This window comes from Miniopterus natalensis, chromosome X, assembly GCF_054644295.1.
Source record: "Miniopterus natalensis isolate mMinNat1 chromosome X, mMinNat1.hap1, whole genome shotgun sequence".
NCBI classification, from domain to species: Eukaryota; Metazoa; Chordata; class Mammalia; order Chiroptera; family Miniopteridae; genus Miniopterus; species Miniopterus natalensis.
In genome coordinates, this window is record NC_142103.1 from 36,023,924 (window position 1) to 36,044,038 (window position 20,115).

At 37.3% G+C, this 20,115-nt stretch overlaps 1 long non-coding RNA gene across 1 annotated transcript in view; it reads left to right on the top strand.

The window, feature by feature from the left end:
- LOC107527566 (uncharacterized) overlaps positions 1 to 19,645 on the top strand; it is a 169,340-nt gene extending 149,695 nt beyond the window's left edge. Inside the window, exon 5 of the long non-coding RNA XR_015713702.1 lies at positions 19,424 to 19,645. This is a non-coding gene — a long non-coding RNA (uncharacterized LOC107527566). The remainder of the gene's footprint in view (positions 1 to 19,423) is intronic.
- Positions 19,646 to 20,115: the final 470 nt, after the last annotated feature.

The window sequence follows — 20,115 nt, forward strand, 5'->3', positions numbered from 1 at the left end:
AGATTGATGTAGTCCCATTTGAGTTTATATTTTCTTTTATTTTTCTTCCCCTAGGAGATGTATTAGTGAAAATTCCAATACGCAAGATGTCTTTGACTTACTGCCTATGTTTTCTTCCAAGAATTTTTGGTTTCCCGACTTACATTTAAGTCTTTTATCCATTCTGAGTTTACTCTTGTGTATGGTGTAAGTTGGTGGTCTAGTTTCATTTTTTTGCATATACCTGTCCAGTTTTCCCAGCACCATTTATTGAAGAGACTATCTTTACTCCATTGTATGCTCTTACCTCCTTTGTCAAATATTAACTGACCATAATGGCGTGGGTCTATTTCTGGAGTCTCTGTTCTGTTCCATTTATCTGTATGTCTGGTGTTGTACCAATACCAGGCTGTTTTTATAACAATGGCTTTGTAGTATTGTTTGATATATGTTAAAGTGATCCTTCCCACTCTGTTCTTCTTTCTCACGATGGCTGCAGCTATTTGGGGTCATTTTGGTTCCACATAAATTTTTGGAATATTTATTCTACATCTGTGAAATATGCTGTTGGTATTTTAATCGGAATTGCATTGAATCTATAAATTGCTTTGGGTAGTAGGGACTTTTTAATATTATCTCTTCCATTTGATGAACATGATATATTCTTCCACTTGTTTATATCTTCCTGTATTTCTTTTTTCAGTGACCTGAAATTTTCCGAGTACAGGTTTTTTGCATCCTTGGTTAAGTTTATTACTAGGTATCTTATGTTTTTAGCTGCAGTGATAAATGATATTGTTCTTTTAGTTTCTCTTTCTAAGAGTTCATTGTTGGTGTATAAGAATGCCAATGATTTCTGGATATCAATATTGTATCCAGCTACCTTGCCAAATTCATTTATCAAATCTAGTAATACATTGATGGAGTCTTTAGAGTTTTCTATGTACAGTATCATGTCATCTGCAAATAATGACCGTTTTACTTCCTCCTTTCCAATTTGGATACCTTTGATGTTTTCTTCCTGTCTGATGGCTGTGGCATGGACTTCTAATACTATGTTGAGTATGAATGGTGAAAGCAGTTATCCCTGTCTTGTTCCTATTTTTAAGGGAAATGGTTTTAGTTTTTGACCATTGAGTGTGATGTTGTCTCTAGGTTTGTTGTATATCGCCTTTATTATGTTGAGGTTCGTTCCCTCTATTCTCACTTTGCTGAGGGTTTTTATCAGAAATGCGTGCTGGACTTTGTCGAATGCCTTTCTGCATCTATTGATATGATCATATGGTTTTTGTCTTTCATTTTGTTTATGTGATGTATCATATTTATTGATTTGTGGATATTATACCAGCCTTGCATCCCCAGAGTAAATCCCACTTGATCTCGGTGTATGATTTTTTGAAGTACTGCTGGATCCGGTTTGCTAGTATTTTGTTGAGGATTTTAGCATCTATGTTCATCAGGGATATTGGCCTGTAATTTTCTTTCTTGCAGTGTCTATCTGGTTTTCAGATTAGGATGATGCCGGCCTCATAAAAAGAGTTTGGGAGTTTTTCATCCTCTTGAATTTTCTGGAATATTTTGAGGAGGATAGGTGTTAATTCTTCTTTGACTGTTTGGTAAAACTCACCTGTGAATCCATCTGGTCCAGGACTTTTATTTGCTGGGAGTTTTTTGATTACTGCTTCAATTTCATTAGTTGTTATCAGCCTATTCTGGTTTTCTGCCTATTCCTGCCTCCAACCTTCAACTTTGTAAGATTGTATGCTTCTGGGAATTTGTCCATTTCCCCCATGTTGTCCAGTTTCTTGGCATATAGTTGCTTATAGTATTTTCTTACAATACTTTGTATTTCAGTTGGGTCAGTTGTCATATTACCTCTTTCATTTCCCATTTTATTTACTTTAGTCTTCTCTCTTTGTTTCTTGGTGAGTTTGGCTGCTGAAGGTTCATCAATCTTATTTATCTTTTCAAAGAACCAGCTCTTGGTTTCATTGATTTTTTGTATTGTCTTTTTAGTCTCCATGTCATCAATTTCTGCTCTGATCTTTATTATTTCTTTTCTTCTACTTCCTCCAGGCTTTTCTTGCTGCCCTCATTCTAGTTCTTTTAATTGTTGTGTTAGATGGCTTAGTAGAGCTTTTTCTTGTTTCTTGAGGTAGGCCTGTACTGCTATGAACTTTCCTCTCAGGACTGCTTTTGCTCTGTCTCAGAGATTTGGGATTGTTGTCTGTTCATTTTTGTTTTTTTTCCAGGAAGTGTTTGATTTCTTCCTTGATCTCATTGGTAACCCACTCATTGTTTAATAACATGCTATTTAGCCTCCATATATATGAATATTTTTGAATTCTTTTTTTATAGTGGTTTAGTTGATTTCTAGTTTCATGGCATTGTGATCCGAGAAGACGCTTGATACAATTTCAGTCCTCTTGAATTTGTAGAGACTTGCCTTGTGCCCTAACATGTGGTAAGTTTTTTAGAATGTTACACATGCAGAAAAGAATGTGTATTCTGCTTCTTTGGGATGAAATGGTCTGTAAATGTTAATTAAATCCATTAGATCTAGTGTGTCATTTAAGGTCTGTGTTTCCCTGTTGATTTTTTGTCTTGATGATCTGTCTAATGCTGACAGTGGGGTGTTAAATTCCCCCATTATGATTGTGCTGCTGTCGATCTCCCCCTTAAAAGTCCACCAATTTTTTTTAATATATATTTCGGTGCTCCTTTATTGTATGCGTATGTATTTGTAAGGGTTATTTCCTCCTTTTGGGTTGATCCCTTTAGTATTATCTAGTGACCATCTCTGTCTTTTTATTTTGAAGTCTCCTTTGTCAGAAATAAGTATTGCTACTCCAGATTTATTTCCCTTTTCCATTTGAATGGAATATTTTTTTCTATCCCTTCACTTTCAGCCTGTGTGAATCTTTTGCTCTCAGGTGTGTCTCTTGTAGACAGCATATATTTGTGTCCTGTTTTCTTATCCATTCACCTACCCTATGTCTTTTGATTGGAACATTTATTCTGTTTACATTTAAGGTTACTATATGCTTATTTAATGCCATTTCCCCCCTTTTTGCTCATGTACCTTTCTCTCAACATTTCTCTTATTAGAGCAGTCCTTTTAGTATTTCTTGCAATGCTGATTTTGTGGTACTGAACTCCTGTAGCCTTTTATTTAGGAAGCTCTTTCTTTCTCCTTCAATTTTAAATGATAGCCTTGATGGATAAAACACTCTTGGTTGCATGTTCTTGCTTTTCATTACTTTGAGAACTTCATGCGACTCCCTTCTGACCTGAAGTGTTTCTGTTGAGAAATCTGCTGTCAGCCTTAAGGGGGTTCCCTTGTAAGTCACTGCTTGTCTCTCTCTTGTAACCCTTAATATTCTTTCTTTGTCCTTGACATTTGCCATTTTAAATATGATGTGATTTGGAGTGGGTCTCTGGGTCCCTCTTCTTTGGAACCCTCTGTGCTTCCTGAACTTTTGTGGCTTTTCCCCTCACCATTGTAGGGAAGTTTTTTGTCATTATTTCCTCCACCAAGTTCTCTATCCCTTGCTCTCTTTCCTCCTGTTCTGGCACCCCAATGATGCAAATGCTGTTTCTATTTATGTTGTCCCAAAGCTCCCTTAGACTGTTCTCATGCTTTTTAAGTGTTTTTTTCTTTTTGCTCCTCAGATTGAGTGGGTTTTTTTTCTACCTTATCTTTTAAATCACTTATTCTACACTCTGCTTCATTGAGCCTGCTTTTAATTCCTTCCAACATTTTCTTGATGTCAGAATTAGTATTCTTCATTTCTTCCCTGTTATATTTATGATATCTACCTCTTTTGTCATGGTTTCACTTAGTTCCACCACCTTTCAATTAAGTGTCTTGTTGTTCTCTTATTTTCCTTGAGCATCTTTATAATCGTTACTCTGAACTCTATTTCTGATAACTTGTTTAACTCCTTCTCATCAAGATCTTTTTCTGGGGATTTTTCCTTTTCTTTAGTGTGGGGGTTGTTTCTTTGTGTCCTCTTTTTGGTGTCTGTGTTTGTATCTCTATATTAGATATGTTTGCTGACTCCCAGTCTTGTCGGGTGGGATTTTGTAGTATATGTCCAGTGGAGCCCAGAGGTGTGTTTTCCTTATACTTCTGAGCTATTTGCTCTTGGTGTGTCCCTTTTGTTGGTGTCCCTTTTGTCGTTTCTTTGGACTCTCCTATTGTGATTAGGTCTAGATTGTTGTTGACCCGTTCTTGGGAAGACTCTCCTCTCAAGTTGGCTGACTGTGTATCTCTGCCCAAACCACATTGTGTGAGCTGTTGTACAGGTGCTGGAAAGGCAAGACAATATACAAACAGACAGGAGACAAGCAGTATCTTGCAAAGTATCTTGACAATCACAATGAAAACATCCCAGTGAAAGTACAATTGGGAGAGTGAAGTGAGAACACAATTTCTAAAGCAAAAAAAAAAAAAAAAAAAAGAAAAAAGAAAGAAAGAGAAAATAAAAAATAAAGAGGGAGAAGGATATTATTGTTAATAGTAACAAAAAAAAATTAAAAATAATAAAGTAAAATAAAAAGTATAAAATAGAGAAGCTACTCAGAGGTAAAAGGGGCAGAGAAAAGATTGTGGAAGAAGGGCGAGCAAAAAATTAAGGGTAGAGCATAGGAATAGGAAAATAGTTGAAAATGAAAAAATGAAAATACAATAAAGAGACAAACAGAAACAAACAATAAAACAAAAATACAAGACAGAAGGAAGAAAAAGAAAAGAATGAAAGAAAAAAGTTATGCCAATGGAACAAGAAGATAGAGCTAAAGCTGAGGCAGGAAGGGAGTCCTGTAAGACATATGGGGGAAACAATAGAGAAAAGCAATAAACTTATTGGTTATGATAATAATGTCCCAGCAATTAAGCAGAGAATATCAAGAAAATCTTGATAATAGAACAAAAAAACAAAACAAAGCAAAAAAACACACACCCACATTAATTAAACAATTTAAAAAAAAAAATTTCTCTCTTCTCTCTTTTTCCTAAGGAAAATAAAGTCAATCAAGTGAATTTCATCTGGTCAGCTTATGGTGTCTGTGGCTCACTGTTTTGTATGTTGATTTCAGTACTCCTGGGAGGTAATTGTTCATCAGCCAGTGTCAGGAGCTGTATAGATTTGGCTCTGGTGTCCTTAGGTAGTTGACTGATCTGAGGCTCTCTGTGAACCACCTCCACTTGTCAGCTATTTTTCCTCCCCATTGTGATTGCCTGGTCTTACTCCATAGCCTTCTGAAGAGTCTTTAGGGTGCAGGATGGCTAATCTACCTTGGGTTATTGCTCCCGTTACTTTGAGGTTTTTTGCCAGACATTCACTGTAGGGAAGTTAGTCTTTGCTTCAAAGCCAGCTACTCATTCTCTACCCTATCCCTCAATTCTAGTTCCCCATACAATGGCCTGCTGCCCTTTCAGATTTACTTCAATCTGTTGCCAATCTGTTGCAGTTTCAGCAGCCTGGGCTTAGTGGTTTTGGTTAAAAAAACATTCTTTTGAGCACTTTGCCTGCCCGGCCCCCAGCAGGAGTTTCAGCTTTTCCTCCAGTTCCCAAACAATAGTCCCTGAGAGTCTTATTCTTGTAATGTCCTCCTGTGAGCTATTATCCCTTCCCCCTCAGGACTGTGCCCTTTCGGGCATATCTGGAGCTTCAGTGAGCTGAACCAGCCCCTTTCCTATTGGGAGTGGTGCTCCTAGCATGCAGGAGAGGTAGGTGTGCTCCACCCCTCATTTCCCAACTGGTTGGCTAATTGCATGGGGCACACTAATTTCAAACTCTCCACAATGCAGCCATAAATCCCAGCTTTTGGTGGTCTGTCTCCCCAGTGAAAGCCAGGAAGGTGGACACCCATATATGGATCAAAATCTCAAAAACGCACAAAACAACATAGAAGCAGAGAATCTGCCCTTCAAGGTCCCGCTGCCCCTGCATCTAGGCACCAAGCAGGAGAGGTCACAAAGTAAGTCCCACATGACTCCCCTGCACAGTTGATCTCAGTAAAGCTGGGGCGGCTCCTTATCTGCTATCCCAGCACCCCTCAGGGTGAGTCAAAATTCCCAGATTCACCCCTCCAGGAGCTCAAGTGGCTGGAGAACCTATTCATACCACAGGCAGCTCCAGTCTCTCTCTAGTTCATGGGAGCGCTCTCTTCCCCTTCCCTGCACCACACAGATTAAATGCTTTCTGGGGTTCTACACAGTGCCTATAGGAAGGCAGAAGGTCCCTGTGTGCGGCTGCTCAGTGCAGCCCTTTGGCCCCTTTCTATTCAGGAGCCACACACTGGGACAGCCTTTCCTATGGTCAGCAACTGGTGTGAAAGAGGCCTGTCAGGGCTGCCATTAGAAGCTCTGTTTCACTAGGAAGGTGTGGTTCCCTCTTCGCAGGCACACTGTTGCCCTGGGGCCCTCTGCCTTCCATGTGGGGCTTTCCTTCCCTTCTCCTCCATTCCAGGTTTGGGACCCCCGCTTTTGGATGCCAGTCCACACTCCCAAAGGGAGGGAGCTTTGTAGCCCCTAACCCTTGGGTCTCAGAGTTCAGCACAGGCTTCAGGCAGGGCACCCCCTTTCTATACCCCCCCACTCTTACCAGACTCTATGATGTTTCTTCAGTGCTCCCTACTTGAAATATGTCCACTCAGATATATTTCTCTGTTTTTTTTCCAATCTGGTTACACAGTATTTTAGCAGTATTTGAGTCTGTGGCTGGGAGCAAGGGTGCTCTGCTTTTCACAGTGCGGCCATCTTCTTTCCCACTTTTTAATATTTTTGAGAGGGTGGTTTGAAGTGGTGGTTAGGAACAATGACCAGAAGTAAAACAAAGTCTTCCATGCTCCCAGTACTGGAAGGTTAAAGATAAGAATAGGTCTGATGATACCAGAAATGACTCCCTGAGAAATTAAAGTAAGCTTGGAGCTGAAGTCTCTAGAGTTAGAGGCTGTAGAAAATGTGAGCTTTGAATAGACTAAGGGATTTTATTCTCTTTTATTTCTAATTGTTTTAAACCTAATTGAAAGTATTAACCTTCTATGCACTGTGATCAGTATGGTTTGCTATATATACTTATGTACAGTTGAACTGAAAAATGTATGTGCAAGAAAAAGGAAGTGGATGAATTAATAATCAAGGTAATGTAAGAGAGGAGGATGTCAAACTACACAACTGGATGAGATATGGAAACTAATTTGTCTCAATGTTCAAAACAATCCTTACTTTGATAGTCTACCTTCATGGGTTAATGAGAAAAATTTCAGGTTAAGCATGAATAACAAATAGGACTCCAAGAATTATTGATAGGTACATAGGGTGATCTCAAAGGCTGACCTTTTTAGAGTTATTCATCAGAACTCAGTAGATGAAAAGGGGATTTTTACAGTGATGCTATCTTGTCAGATACTATCATTTCATGGCATTGGCAAACTACTCCTGTCTTTTACTGCAATACTACAAAAAGGTGTTCCTTAATATTGTGGAAATACCAGACTATTTATTCTTGCCTATAAAAAAGAATGAAGGTATAAATTATTCATTTTTTAACCTTTTTTTGAAAAAATTGGGGTGACAATTGCTTCATAAAACCATACAGGTTTCAAGTGTACAACTCAATAAAATATCATCTACCCACTGCATCATGCGCCCATGGCCTCAAGAAAAATCTCTTCCCACCCCATTTTTCCCCTTTGCCCACCTCCACCTACCCTGCACCTCCCTGTCCTCCTGGCTATCACCACACTGTTTTCTGTTTCTATGTGTTTTATACATATATTTCCTTAATCCCTTCACCTTCTTTTCCAAACACCCTTATCATCTGGCAGCTGATAGTTTGTTCTACGTATCCATGCCTATGTTTCTATTTTGTTCATTAGTTCGTTTAGTTCATTAGCAAAAATATTTCCTTGGTATACATTCTCTTTACTTTTTAGGAACAATACGCATAGAATGTAAGCTACATTTAGGGCAAATTTTTGTTTGTTTGTTTTATCTTTTATTCAGTGCTATTTACCCAGCACCTATAAACAGTGCCTGACATATGTTAGATGCTAAATAAATATTTTGAATAAATAATGTAATGACTAATTGGTAAAAAAAAATTAGTAAGAATGATATATTTTGATATGATATATATGATACAAAAATAATTTCTGAAATATTTATAGAATCAGTAATTGAAAATTGAGATTCCTGTGGTATACATTTTTATAAAATATGAATTAAAGTAAAATTAGCTAGAATTATACCAAGGATATTTACTTTTGTAAATAAATTAGGCAATGATTAAGACAGCATCTAAATACATTACTACTGTAGGGTGTGAAGATCTGACAGTTAAGATTCCATAATGGATTAGTGAGAGTAAGAAGCACTGCTTTTATCAAGGCCAATACTGTTTCAGGACTTTATCATTTGCATTCATACTTAATATTCTTTAGTTTGTTTACTTGATTTTGGACTGAGACCAAATGTCTGTGATCTCTTTGGACTTGTTATATTTCAGCTTTCCTTTGTAGATTTGGCTATTTCTCCTTATTTTCCCTCTTCTTTTTCCAAGAGAAAGAGCTTAGATGATCTTTTCAAGTAATGTTGATTTTCCATAGAATGTCAAATTAATACATTATTAATAATTTTCTTTTCACAGAGCGTTTCCATTGTTTAGGAAAATGCAGTTTTTCGTGTGTAAGAGTTCTTTTTAAAATATGACTGTCTTAATCCATTTGAGCTGCTATAAAAGCATACCACAGACTGGGTAGTTTATAGAAAACAGAAATTTAATTCTTACTTTTCTGAAAACTGAGAATTTCAAGATCAAGACACCAACATAGTCGAGTTCTCTGGTGAAAGTCCTCTTTGTGGTTCAAAGCTAGGGCTTTCTGACTCTGTGCTCGCATGATGGAAAGGGCTAGGGAGCTCTGAAGATCGAATGACCTAATCATCCCCAAAGGCCTCACCTACTAATACCATCACCTTTGGGAGTTAGGATTTCCACATACAGATTTAGGAAGAACACAAACATTTAGTCCATAACCGACTTTGTTATTGTGGAGCAGCTTTAGGTTCATAGCAAAATTTACAGGAAGGTACAGAGATTTCCCATATATTCCTGCACCCATGCTTGCATACCCTCCGCCATTATTAACATCCTTACCAGTGTGGTATATTTGTTACAATTGATGAAACTACATCAATGCAATATAATCACCAAAAGTCCACAGTTTACTTTAGGGCTCACTCTTGGTGTTTTATGTTATATAGGTTTAGACAAATGTATAATGATGTGTATTTATCATTATAATATCATGTAGAGTATTTTCACTGCCTTAAAAATCTTTATGATCTGCTTATTCATCCTTCTCCCCACCCCAAATTCTACATAACCTGTTATTTTTACTTTCCCTATAATTTTGCCCTTTTCAGAATGCTATATTTTATTTTATTTATTTATTTTATTTATTTTTTAAATTTTATTTTTGTTTAAAATATTACAGATGTCCCTTTTTCTTCCCAATGACCCGTTAAACCCATCCCTTCCCCCTCCCCAGTCCCCCTCCCCACCATGTCCGTGTCCTTGGGTTGTGCATATATGCATATAAATTCTTTGGTTACTCTCTCCCCCTCCACCCACCTGCCCTCCTCCCTCCCTCTGACATTTGTCAGTCTCATCTATGCTTCCATGTCATTGAATCTATTCTGTTCATCAGTTTATTAAGTTCTTTAGATTCCATGTATAAGTGAGATCATGTGATATTTGTCTTTCACTGCCTGGCTTATTTCACTTAGCATAATTTTCTCCAGGTCCATCCATACTGTCCCAAAGGGTACGAGATTCTTCTTCTTTACAGCTGTGTAGTATTCCATGGTGTAAATGCCCCACAGCTTTTTTATCCACTCATCTACTGATGAGCACTTGGGCTGTTTCCAGATCTTGGCTATTGTAAACTGTGCTGCTATAAACATTGGGGTACATATATTCTTTCTGATGAATGTTTCAGGATTCTTAGGATACATTCCTAGGAGTGGAATCACTGGATCAAAAGGAAGCTCCATTTCTAATTTTTTGAGGAACCTCCCTACTGCTTTCCATAGTGGCTGCACCAGCCTGCATTCCCACCAGCAGGGTACTAAGGTCCCCCTTTCTCCACACCCTCGCCAGCACATGTCCTTAGTTGATTTGTTGATGGTAGCCATTCTGACAGGTGTGAAGTGATACCTCATTGTGGTTTTAATTTGCATCTCTCTGATGATTAGCTACGTTGAGCATTTTCTCATGTGTCTCTTCGCCATCCATATGTCCTCTTTGGAGAAGTGTCTATTCAAGTCCTTTGCCCATTTCTTAACTGGGTTGTCTTCCTCTTGCTGAGTACTATGAGTTCTTTGTACACTTTGGAAATTAGCCCCTTATCAAATACATCCTTGGCAAATATGTTTTCCCAGACTGTGGGGTTCCTTTGTATTTTGAGGCTGTTTTCTTTTGCTGTGAAGAAGCTTTTTAGTTTGATGTAGTCCCATATGTTTATTTTTTCTTTTGTTTCTCTTGCCCTAGGAGATGTATCAGTGAAAATTCCACTACGTGGGATGTCTGTGACTTTACTGCCTATGTTTTCTTCCAAGATTTTTATGGTTTCATGACTTACATTTAAGTCTTTTATACATTTTGAGTTTATTTTTATGTATGGTGAAAGTTGGTGGTCTAGTTTCATTCTTTTGCATGTATCTGTCCAATTTTCCCAGCACCACTTATTAAAGAGACTGTCTTTACTCCATTGGATACTCTTGCCTCCTTTGTCAAATATTAACTGACCATAATGGCGTGGGTCTATTTCTGGGGTCTCTGTTCTGTGCCATTGATCTATATGCCTGTTGTACCAATTCCAGGCCATTTTGATCACAGTGGCTTTGTAATACAGTTTGAAGTCTGTTAATGTGATCCCTCCCACTTTGTTGTTGTTTTTTTCTCAAGGTCCCTGCAGCTATTTGGGGTCTTTTTTGGTTTCATATAAATTTTTGAAATGTTTTTCTAGGTCTGTAAAATATGCTATTGGTATTTTAATAAGAATTGCATTGAATTTATAAATTGCTTTGGGTAGTATGGACATTTTAATGACATTAATTCTTCCAATCCATAAGCATGGTATATTCTTCCACTTGTTTAAATCTTCCTATATTTATTTTTTCAGTGTCACATACTTTTCCGAGTACAGGTCTTTTACATGCTTGGTTATGTTTATTCCTAGGTAGAATGCTATATTTTAAATCATACTGTATGTAGCCTTTTTAGATGGGCTTCTTTCATTTAGTAATGCACATTTAAGTTCCCTCCATGTTTTTTCATGACTTGATGGCTTATTTCTTTTTAAGGCTGGATATTTCATTGTCTGCATGTACCGCGGTTTATTTTTCCATTCGTCTACTGCAGGATATCTTGTTTTTTCCAAGTTTTGGCAACAATGAGTAAAGATTTTATAAACACCTATGTACAGGTTTTCATGTGGACATAGGTTTTTAACTCTTTTGAGTAAATATCAGGGAGAAAGATGGCTGGGCTGTATCGCAAGAGTATTTTTAGTTTTGTAAATACCACCAAACCATCTCCAAAGTGGCTGTACCATTTGGCATTACTACCAGAAATGAATAAGAATTTGTATTGCTCTACATCCTCATCAGCATTTGGTGTTGTCTGTGCTCCAGTTTTTAACCATTCCAGCAGGGGTGTAGTTCTATCTCCGTGTTTTAAATTTTTTTAAAAAATATATCTTTATTGACTTCAGAGAGAGGAAAGGAGAGGGAGAGAGAGAGATAGAAACATCAATGATGAGAGGGTCATTGATCGGCTGCCTCCTGCATGCCCCCAACAGGGGAACGAGCCCACAACCCGGGCACGTGCCCTGACCGGGAGTCAAACCCTGATCGCCTGGATCCTAGGTCGATTCTCAACCACTGAGCCATGCCCAGCTGGGCTGTTTTAATTTTCACTTACTTGATGACATATGATATGAAGTGTCTTTTCATATGGTTATTTTCCAACTGTATATCTTCTTTCAGCAGGTGTCAGTTAAGGTCTTTGGCTCATCTTTTAATCAAGTTGTTTGTTTTTTTTTACTTTTTGTGTGCAGGAACAAATTTATTAACAAGCTGTATCTATAATTCCAGATTATTTTTCCATACCTGAGAAATGGGAAGGAAGGAGAAAGAATATAAACATACAGACAGCCTCATCTTGTTGGAGACTTTGAAATTCTTGGCATTCATAAATACAGGCTCAGATATTTGTTAAACATTTAAAAGTATCAACAAATAGTAGAATAAAATGGGAATTAGAACTTCTGAACTTCCCTCTTCTTTCACATAAGATAGCCTCAAAGCCTGCTGCTGGAAGCTGCTCAGGGACCTCATTTAGTTGTGTTCCCTGTCCCATCAGGTTCTCACAGGCCCCCAGCACATCCCTGGACACAGCTACTGCTGATGGCTCCCTGTTTCTTGCCTCTGGAGCAGCATGTCCCAGCCAGGTAAGATAGATGAAAGCAACAGAATGGGCTGGGAGGAGATCTGGAAACTCCCTCCCATCCCAGAGAGATAACCAAGCCTGGGCATAAAATCAGAGAAGACCTGATATGCACAGGCCCAGTTTGTTTAGACCCAAACATTCCACATTCTGGCTCATTGCACAGAGCCGGGCATCGCTGCTCCCAGCATTACAGGGCTGAACAGTACAAGGAGTAGGTTGTTATACCAACCCAGGCATCACAGAAAACCAGGCGTTACCCCAAAAGCTTATGTGCCACAGAACCAGACATTATCCACATACATAGCCCCAGGTGACACAGATTCAAGCACCTGGGAGGAAATGGTGAAATTAGGATTTTAGTTACAAAAGTCACAGTGACTTTGGGGGCTAAAGTGCTGGTCAAATGTGTGAAATCTTGGCAATGCACAGGGTACCAGTGAGTGTGCATTGGGTGCATTTGGTCTTTGAAGTTGGAAAATGCCCAAGTGAGGGACCTGGGTCTACCTCTCCACTGGAGCCCCTCACCCAGACTTTGGCTACCTGAGGGCAAGGTTTGAGACTTCCTGAAACCAGAGAGTGAGTCTCCCCACTAAGCTAAGACCTCTTGAGGCCCTCACACCAGATTTCCTAAAGACCCTGCCCAGCCTCAGGACTGTGAGGCCACTTCCCTCCCCATGGATCTCTTTCTCCTCAGAGCTTAGGGCTCTGCCTCCAGGGGTGACAAATGGACAGTTCTTGACAGAGACTGTCCTGGATCTGTTTTGAGTTCTTTGTATATTTTGGATAATACTCCTTCATCAGATGTGTCTTTTGCATTTATTTTATCTCAGCCTGTGACTTGTCTTATTCTTTTGACACTGTCTTCTGCAGAGCAGTAGTTTTTAATTTTCATAAAGTTCAGCTTACCAGCAATTTCTTTTGTGAATTGTGCCTTTGGTGTTTTATCTAAAAACTCATTGCCCCTGTACCTCAGTTGGTTGGAACATCATCCTGTATACCAAAAGTTTGCAGGTTCAATCCCCGGTCAGTGCACTCAACCAATTGATGTCTCTCTCTCTCTCTCCTTCTGTTTCTTCCTCTCCCTCCCTCTCTCTCTTCCCCTATCCCCCCATTCTCTCTGAAATCAACAAGCATATCTTCACATGAAGGTTAAAAATAAGTAGATTAAAAAAAAATTAAACTTAAAAAGTCATCACCCAACCCAAGGCCATTCAAATTTTCTCCTGTGTTGTCTCTTAGGAACTTTAGAGCTTTGCATTTTACATTTAAATCTCTAACAGTACATTTTAAATAATTTAGATTCATAGAATAATTTTAGAATATTTTTAAATTTTTGAAATAATTTTAAAATCATAGAAAAATTATGAAATATTATAGTTCCTGTACCTCCCTCAACCAGTTTCCCTATTGTTAACATCTGACAACACCTTGATACATTTGTCAAAACTAAGAAATTAACATTTGCACTTTACTATTAAGTAAAACTGTGCTATTTTAATAATTCTACCCAATTTCTCTAATTAATAGAAAATGATTTTGAAGATAGAGCCTTCAAAACCCAATAACCAAAAATCTGTTCATAATTAAGATATTTTTGGATATACTTTTTAAAAAAATTATCTTTCTTGTCAGAAGTATTACAGATGTCCCCCCGTTTTGCCATATTGACCCCCTCCACCCTGCTCCTGCTCACCCCCCCAGTGGAAACTTCTTTTAAAACAAATTAGTTGTAACTATTTAGCTTTGTATTTCAAAGACTGATATGGGAACCTCAAGACAAACCTATTATTAATATGAATTCTGTGGGATACTGAGTTTGCTTTCCTTTAAATTACCCTGTAGTTGGCAATATTTGAGATTTGAATTTAATTGCAAAATTCTGTTTTTTTCTTATAAATTTTGAAGTTCCAGAAAAAATCTGCTGATTTTGTTCTTATTTGTTTTTAAGGAATAGGATAGAAATTCTGTCACTGCTGAGTAGCCATCAAACTGGTCCTTAGAGTTATGACTGAACTATGATGATATAATAATTAAAAATCGAAAGTTTGCAACCTGCTTTAGGAAGGAATATGATATTTTTCACTTTTGCCACCAAATCAAGGAACTTATTTTTGTATATTGACAAGATTGCATTTCTAAGATAAGGCAAAGAAATTTGAGAAAATATAATAAAGTCTATATATCTACAATGGTAAAAAATGTCTACCAGAGCAGGCATGAATTTAAGCCACATGTTTCCTCTGATGTTTAATATACTTTGAAATTATTTTAAAAATGTAATGATATTATATCATTTTGCAACTTGAGGAACACACTTCTCATTGGGTTATGGTTATTCAGACTATTTTCAGTCAATTAAGTAACCCCCACCCAAGTAAGCGTTAATGCACTTTTTTTACAAACAGTAATTTTTTATTTGGGACACTGACATTGTTCCTCCAATCCTTTGCATTTCTGGTTATTACATACACTGTAATGCTGTATATGAAAAGTTTCTTCATTTAAGCTACAATTTTAAAAAATGAAAGTTTTTAAGTAGACCAGAGTTGAAGTCCAGTGACCTATGTTAATTCAGCTCTTGTCAGGAAATGCATAAAAAACAAGGTGTTTTTGAAAAAAGACAGGTTTAAAATATAGCACAGGCCCAGCCAGTGTTGCTCAGTAGATGATCATCAGCCCAGGCACCAAGAGGTCACCAATATGATTCCTGGTCAGGGCACATGCCCTGGTTGCAGGCCTAGATCCCCAGTAGAACGCAGCCAATTGATGTTGAGTCTCTCCCACCAATGTTTCTATCTCTCCCTCTCCCTTCCTCTCTCTCTAAACTCAATAAAAACATTTAAAATAAGATTAAAATAAAATAAAAATAGCACAGAATTTAACTAGCTAAAAGAAAATTGTGAGAAGTACAATTCTAAATATATTTATGTAATTAGAAAAGCCAAGAGCCCCTTCAAAATAGATAACTAAAATTTTTTGTGTTGGAATTTTACCATTAAAAAAACTCTTTATGTAAAGGGTAGAAATGATCCATTTGGCCAACAAGATCCCAATGTACTAAGAGAAAGGATCCTTATTTCTTAAGTCAAATTGCAAACAAAATCACAAATTAAAACCACAATGAGGTATCACTTCACACCTGTCAGAATGGCTGCAATCAACAAATCAACAAACGACTTGTGCAGGCGAGTATGTGGAGAAGGGGGAACCCTATCACCCTGCTGGTGGGAATGCAGACTGGTGCAGCCACTATGGAAAGCAGTATGGAGGTTCCTCAAAAAATGAAAAATGGAGCTGCCTTTTGACCCATTGATCCCAGTTCTAGGAATATATCCTAAGAATCCTGAAACACTAATCAGAAAGAATGTATGCACCCTTATGTTCATAGCAGCACAGTTTACAATAGCTAACATCTGGAAACAGCCTAAGTGCCCATTAGCAGATGAGTGGGTAAAAAAGCTGTGGGACATTTAAACCATGGAATACTACGCAGCTGTAAAGAAGAAGGTTCTTGTACCCTTTGGGACAGTATGGATGGACCTGGAGAAAATTATGCTAAGTGAAATAAGCCAGGCAGAGAAAGGCAAACATCACATGATCTCACTTATATGTGGAATCTAAAGAACTTAATAAACTGACGAACAGAATAGATTCAATGGCATGGAAGCATAAATCAGACTGAGGAATGTCAGAGGGATGGAGGAGGGTAGGTGGGTAGAAGCGGATAGAGTAACCAAAGAATTTATATGCATATATACACAACCCAAGGACACCGACAATGGTGTGGAGAGGGACTGGGGAGGGGGGTGGGACAGGGTAGAATGGGTCATTGGGGAGATGAAGGGACATTTGAAATATTTTAAATAAAAAAATTTAAAAAACTTTACCCCCCCCACAAAATCATCTTTTTTTCCTAAAACATTTTCATAAATAACTTGCAGTGTGTATCTGTGTGTGTGTCTTTTTATTTTCACTAGAGAAGCAACCTGTTTCATTTCTATGTCAAGGCATATTTACAATTTTTAAAATAAAAATTTACAATCATGGAAACATTATTGGAGGAAATTAACTTCCTTTACCTCTAAACATAGTTTAACTCTTCTTTATTTATTTATTTTTTTGCTTTTTATTTTTATTTTTTTATCTTTATTGTTGAAAATATTACAGATGTCCCCTTTTTTCCCCATTGACCCCCTCCATCCTGCACCCCCCACAACCAAGGCCTTCACCACACTATTGTCTGTGTCCTTGGGTTGTGCACATATGCATAAATTTCTTGCTTAATCTGTCCCCACCCACCCCTACCTTCCCTCTGACATTCGTCAGTCTGATCCATGCCTCCTTGTCATTGAATCTATTTTGTTCATCAGTTTATTATGTTCTTTAGGTTCCATATATAAGTGAGATCCTGTGATGTTTGTCTTTTGCTGCCTGGCTTATGTCGCTTAGCATAATATTCTCCAGGTCCTTCCATACTGTCCCAAAGGGTATGAGGTCCTTCTTCTTTACAGGTGTGTAGTTTTCCATGGTGTGAATGCCCCACAGCTTTTTTATCCACTCATCTCCTGATGGGCACTTGGGCTGTTTCCAGATCTTAGCTATTGTAAATTGTGCTGCTATGAATATAGGGGTGCATAGATTCTTTCTGATTAGTTAACTCTTCTTTAAACATTTCAGAACAGAAAGCAAATTATTGTACTTTTCAAACGGAAGTTACGTTCTATACATTTTAAAAAGGTGCTATCCTTGTGGACAAGGACACTGACTTTCTCACTACTGTCACTAAAAGCCATTCTATATAACATGAATGAATTTAACTGGTTGTCTCTATGCCAGAATGTTTACTCCAAAACGTTTACATATATTACTTTGGAGAACTTTCTAACAGCACCCCACTCTCCCTAACCAAAATAGTTTTATACAAAATATAATTTTAGTTAGTCCTTTTTCCCCAAACACTAAGTATTTCTAGGTTTGATTTTCATTCTCCTCTTGCAGTATATCTTCTGCGTACTTTTTCTCAAGACTGAACATAAAGTGCTAAGATGGGGGAATATGCATAAGACGTGTGAAATGAATCATGACATGAATTAAGATTTATCTAATCTACAGATTGATATAATTAGTTATATTAATTTTAATTTTAATTCTGGTTATTTTATTAGAACTTCTGTGAGATAAGAGATAAAATTCAGTGTTTTAAAATATATTTCAATTTTGTATGTTCTTTTTCTCATGTAAGTAATAGATTAACCTGTATAGATGTGACAGTGGGTTGGCCAGAGGCTTGAGGTCATGTTTAATTTTCTCCTTCCTCCCTTGGTCTAGCGGAGACAATTAAGATTAAGCTATACATGAAAATACCTCACATTATTTACTTAACAGCAACATATTTGGTCAAGTCAGATAATGGGTTAAACTAATAAATGGAGCACTGAATTGTGGCATTTTTCCTGACTCATAAAGATAATTAATTCGGAAACACAAATATGAGACATTTAGAAACCCTAGGTGATATATATGTATATTCTTTAAAACAACACTTTACATCCTAGATAAAGTATGGCTCAATGGGTGAAATTTTCATTTTCAATAAGTTGGTTGTTGCAAAGGATTCAATAACATATAATAATATGATCTCTTTGGAGAAGTGTCTATTCAGGTCATATGCCCATTTTTGAGTGGATTGTCTGTCTTCCTGGTGTTGAGTGTATGAGTTCTTTGTATATTTTGGAAATTAACCCCTTATCAGATGTATCATTGGTGAATATGTTCTCCAACACAGTAGGTTCCCTTTTCATTTTGTTGGTTTCTTATGCTGTGCAGAAACTTTTTAGTTTTAAGTCACCCCATTTGTTTATTTTTTCCTGTTTCTCTTGCCCTAGGAGATTTATTGGTAAAAATACTATTATTTGTGATGTCTGAGATTTTACTGCCTATATTTTCTTCCAGGATTTTTATGAATTGGCAACTTAGGTATAAGTCTTTTACCAATTTTGAGTTTATTCTTGTATATGGTGTAAGTTGGTGCTCTAGTTTCATTTTTTTGCATGTACCTGCCCAGTTTTTCCAACACCATTTATTGAGTAGGCTGTCTGTACTCCATTGTATGCTCTTGCCTACTTTGTCAAATATTAATTTACCATATTGGCATGGGTCGATTTCTTGGCTCTTTGTTCTGTTCCGTTGATCTATATGCCTGTTCATGTGCCAGTACCAGGCTGCTTTGATTACAATGGCTGTGTAGTATAACTTGATATCCGGTATTGTGATCCCTCCAACTTTGTTCTTCTTTCTCAAGATTGACATAGCTATTCAGGGTCTTTTTTGGTTCAACATAAATTTTTAGAATATTTGTCTTAGATCTGTGAAATAATGCCATATAGATGGCAAACAGGCATATGTAAAAATGCTCACTAATCATCAGGCAGATGCAAATCAAAACCTCAATGAGATATCACCTCACACCTGTCAGAATGGCTGCCATCAATGAATAAACAAACATGCTGGCCAGGATGTGGAGAAAAGGGAACCCTAGTACACTGCTGGTGGGAACGCAGACTGGTGCAGCCACTATGGAAACAATATGGAGGTTCCTCAAAAAATTAAAAATGGAGCTGCCCTTTGACCCAGTGATCTCACTTCTAGGAATATATCCTAAGAAGTCTGAAACACCAATTAGAAAGAATATATGGACACAGACAGTAGTGTGGGGAAGGCCTGGGGTGGGACATGGCATGGGTGGAAGGAAGCAAAAGGGAAAATGGGGGACATCTGTAATACTTTTAACAATAAAATTAAGTAAATAATAATATAAAACTTTAAAATATATATAATATATTTTTCTAAAATAGTAATCTTTCTCGACTTCAGATTTTGAGTTACAAATGGTCCATTTTTTCATTTTCCATTAAATATTACAGTGGTACCTTGGTTTTCTAATGAAATCCATTCCGGAAGACCATTGAAGTTCTGAAATGTTAAAAAACTGAGGGATCAACAGCCAAGAGCTAGGCCTCAAGAATCTTGCCCTCAGCGGAAGCCGTGTGGCATGTTCGACTTCAAGGCGTGTTCGAAAACCGAAGCATGTATTTCTGGGCTTATGGCACTTGTAACCTGAAATGCTCGTCCACGGAGACCTTCAAAAACTGAGGTACCACTGTATATCATTTCATGTCTTAGCCTTTGATATGATGAAATTTCAACCTGTGGAGTTAATCTAATACAGAACCAAATAAGAAATATGAAAAAAAAAAATCAGAGCAGTAAATGAGAATAAAATAACTAGAACCTCATAAATGTATTTAAAAATCTGTGTACTCTGTATTGTAGTTACCTTTATCATCCTTGGGGTTAGAAGCTATATTTGTATGTAATGGGACAAAACAATGAAAACAGAGAATTAAAAATGAAACTGATATGCCATATATATGTTGATAATAATTCTTTGAATTTCAGTGAAGATATGCTAAATCTAGAAACAAGTTACTGTACTTGTAGGCACCAATCATAAAGTTGATTAGAATAATCACTGAAAAACAAGAGAGAACTAAATCTGCTTTAAAAGAAAAAACAAACAGAACACCAAAACTACTGAAAAATTCAGGATTTCTAA